Source organism: Acanthisitta chloris, unplaced genomic scaffold (assembly GCF_000695815.1).
Source record: "Acanthisitta chloris isolate BGI_N310 unplaced genomic scaffold, ASM69581v1 scaffold28937, whole genome shotgun sequence".
Taxonomy (NCBI): Eukaryota; Metazoa; Chordata; class Aves; order Passeriformes; family Acanthisittidae; genus Acanthisitta; species Acanthisitta chloris.
Window position 1 is genome coordinate 1 of NW_008681407.1, and position 4,169 is coordinate 4,169.

The window sequence follows — 4,169 nt, forward strand, 5'->3', positions numbered from 1 at the left end:
TGGGGGAGGAGTGGCTTGAGAGTAGTTAGTCAGAAAAGGACTTGGGAGTGCTGACAGAGAGCTGGCTCAATCAGTGTGCACAGGTGGCCAAGAAGGCAAACAACATCTTGGCCTGTATCAAGACTAGTGTGGCCAGCAGCACTAGGGAAGTGATCATTCCCCTGAACTCAGCATTGGTGAGGCCACACCTCGAGTACAGTGTTCAGTTCGGCGCCCTTCACTTTAGAAGGGACATTGAGGCACTGAAGCAAGTCCAGAGAAAGGCAATGAGGCTCATAAAAGGTCTAGAGCACATGTCTTACGAGAAATGGCTGAGGGAATTGGGTTGGTTTAGTCTTGAGAACAGGTGGCTTGGGGGCGACCTCATCCTAGAGAAGTGGGGGATGGTCTCCTCTGCCATGCCTGCAGTGGGAAGACTAGAGGGAATGGCTACAAGTTGAGACAGGGAAGATTCAGATTAGGTATTAGGGAAAATTTTTTCACTGTTAGGGTTGTCAAGCACTGGAATAGGTTGCCCAGAAAGGTGGTGGAGTCACCGTCCCTATAAATGTTTAAGAGGGACCTGGAAGATATGGTTTAGGGATTACAGCAGAGTGACATGTTAGTGGTTGGACTTGATAACCTCAGAGGTCTCTTCCAGCCTCGATGATTCTATGACACTATCATAAATAAGATTAATATATTTCTGACAGAACTCTTAGGAATGTTATGTGACAGAAAATGAAACTCAGAAACTCATAATTAACAGAAACACGCAAGGATAAATAATAAAAGCAAGGCATTTGGTAGGAATCTAAAATACCCCATGGCAGTAAAAAATATAGCAGCATTTGTTTCAGAAAATACAAGTGAAGAGCTTCATGTGACAAATTCTTGTGCAGCATACCTGAGGTCAGAAAAATCTGGCCCATGGATAATATATAATTACCTCTCACATGCTCTCTGGAGTACAAATTAAAAACAGACAAAAAAGTCCATAGCCTTTTTCAAGAATGAGCCACAGAACAAAAATAAAATGCACCCTCCTCCACTGCTGTGTAAGTCACAGTTAAAGGAACAAGACACACAACCTGAGAGCTGAAAGCTTTGTATACTCACGTCTCCATCTAGCGGCCTCTGGTCGTCAGAATCCCTGGAGGGACTGATGTCCTGCCGCATCACCCAGACAGGCTCCTTAGGTTCATCAGGGGTATAAGGAGAACGGATGGTCCTTGTCTTCACTTCCTCAATAGCTTCTTTAATATCCTTGATGGCCAGTGAAATCGCATCTCTCTTTTCCTTGCTGTACCTCTGTACAGATTCTCCTGAACTGAATGCAACTCGAGAACCAGATGTGACCTGGCCATTACTTTCATGCCCACCACTGACAAGAGCTTGGCCATGCTCCAAACTCTGCTCTGACTCTGGCATGTCTTCAGCTGCCTTGTCTAAGCTCTGGGAGCTCATGCTCTGCTTCACCTCTGCTACAATCTGATCAATGTCCTCCTCTTGTTCATAACTATCCATTCTTGGATATGGTGCAAATTCTGCTTCCTTTTCAGGGCTGTCAGACTCTCCATCAGAACGTTCATCGTAATGGTGAAGGCGGGCACCAAGTGCCTCCTTGCGGTAATTGTCAGCTTCCTCCCTTTCCAGTTCATACTGCTGGAGCCCCTCCCTAACATCAAGGTCTGGTGTATCTCCTATCTCCTCATACACATGCTCCTGCAGACCGTAATCAGCATAAGCCTCAGCATACTGTTCATCCTCTCCTCGGTGGAAGAGACGATGTGTGTAGACATAACCTGAGTAGGCTGCATTCATGGCTTCCTCATGTTCAATGGAATGGAAGTGTAAGTGATTGGGCAATGTTCGGTTATGAATGGCCTCACCATGCTCAGCCTCAGCATTCTCCGTGTACTCCTCAGACTCAGGCCTGTACTGCACTGCATATGCACTCTCATCCTCATTTTCCTGCACTCTCTCGGCATCGTAACTATCCTCCACTGTGGCTATCACATCCCCTTCTGCAGTATCCGTGTGATTGTGGAAACCACTCTCAGTGCTGGCTGACCGAGCTAACATCCCTTCCTCCTCCTGCCCAGGTAGGCCTACTTGGCTGCTGTTTGTATGCTCTGGGTAGCAAGTCATATACCTCTGTTTCTCTTCCACCTCTGAGTGCTCCAGGTCAGCCTCCACTGACTCATTCACTGCTCCATTTGCTGGTTCTTCACTGACCTCCCCCTCAGGTGGTCCAGCCAAATGGTTCATGGCAAGTTCTGGAGGGTAGACCACTTATTGTATTGACATTTTGTCTATCACAGCTGGAAAGAAACAAAAAAAAAACACCTCTGAAATTACTCTGAGAAAAATAAGTGGAGTCAATAAACAGAAGAAACAAAAGGCACCCTTCCTTCTGAACCAGACAGGTATTTGACTTTGTCAGGTCTGCAGTCAGAAAACAGCCAGCACAACAGTATGAACTCCCATGCAAATGATCTCCAGCGCCCTCAGGGGCTTCACTTTTCACTTCCACGGACAAATTCTTTGCACAAGTATCATTTCCAAGCACCTCTGTAGATATGCTTCTATGGACTGCTGTGGTATTTCCATGACCCTGGCAGGTGCATATTAGAAAAGCTAACTTTTGCTAGGGGCTCAACTGTGGCAGAGATACAACAGAAATATTTCACCTTTGCTCCAGCACTCTCCCTATAGCTCACTAACCTGGAGCAAAGGAAGGATGCAGTAATGTAAAACAATAGGTTTAGTCCCATCACAGGTCACAGAAATCTGCAAGTGCTCAGATACATAATAGCTATGCATTTGACACTTCTTCTATATGGCATCTTCCAGTGAGCTAATCACCCTATGCACTTCTAAAAAAAAATTGGTAGAAATAAAACTGCATTCTCACGGTATCTGAAACATGTGTTTCTTCTCCCTAGAGAAGCAACAGCACAGTTATCTTTGTGGAATATATCTATAATCAGTTAAAATGGCTTCTGTACCAAATATCTTCCCTAAAACATGGAGGAGACATTACTAATATTCATAACGAAGACCATACTAAGACTAGTGATGCATCTTAGCCTTGCTGTCCTGGAATAAAACAAACAAAAACAAAAACAAAAAAAAAAAAAAAATCAAAAGATTATATAATTAATTACCAGAGAGGTCTGCCAATAATAATAAATATGCATAGCACATGACCAGAAAAACTGTGTAAGAATAAAAATTAGCTTCTACAAGTTTCATAGAGCAAACAGGCCTATCTAGCTCAGAATGTTTCATTTTTATGAAACAGCTTCAGCTGTTTTGATCCTTGCTCTATGTTTTTAAAATGCAGTGAAAGGAAAAGGGCACTGTATGTCCTTTTAGGTCCCTACGTCAAACCACATATCCGTAAGCAAAACATAGCTCTACATGTGACTTACTGATAAGTACTAAAAGAAAAGGTACGTGTTGGAAGCCTTCTAACTTGAAGGGTCTATAAAAGCATGTGTTAATTACCAATTAAAAACATTAACGTGAATGTGAAATAGAACTTGAATCAAGTCTAGTAAACTGAGGCAGGGAGGCTCAGGTGGCACTTTGCTGACAAGATGAGCTCTGTGCAGAAAAGCAGTGGGAATAACTTTCTGTGACAAGAAAGCAACAGCAATTTCACTTGCCTTCTATTAGAAAAGTTGACAGGTAGACAGGGGTAGATGCGAGACACTTCTGCTATATCTGCATGGGAAATCTAGAGGGTGTAGCTTCCAGCTCAGAGAACACCCCTTGTCTTTGTCACACCTAATCTTTTAACCTTTTAAACTTAAGAGTCCTTGAAAACAAACAAACACGATAACAAAAACCCACAAAAGCAAAATGCATCTTGGCCCTTGTTCCACACAGATTTCTTAAACTTTCAGAAACAACAGACTTTTTTAAACTTTCAGAAACAGCTCATACACAGCTTTCACTTTGCAAACCTAATATGCTGTGTTTAACTTCTAAGACTTGTCTTTCCCACCTCATCACAAGAAGTGCAGCATACAAAAAACAGAGTTGTAAAGCAATAGCTAGTAACTGCACAGAATAGGAAGTTCTACACAAACTAATCTTTTTTCAAAACAGCTATGAATAAACTCAGTTTGCTTTTTCCAGCTAAAGAAGGTATGCTAGTAAAAAAGCTTCAGTGACAATGT

At 42.8% G+C, this 4,169-nt stretch overlaps 1 pseudogene; it reads right to left on the reverse strand.

Moving 5' to 3' along the window:
* Nucleotides 1–1,098: 1,098 nt before the first annotated feature.
* On the reverse strand, nucleotides 1,099–2,250 carry LOC103805448 (annotated as a pseudogene).
* Between the last annotated feature and the right edge of the window lie 1,919 nt (nucleotides 2,251–4,169).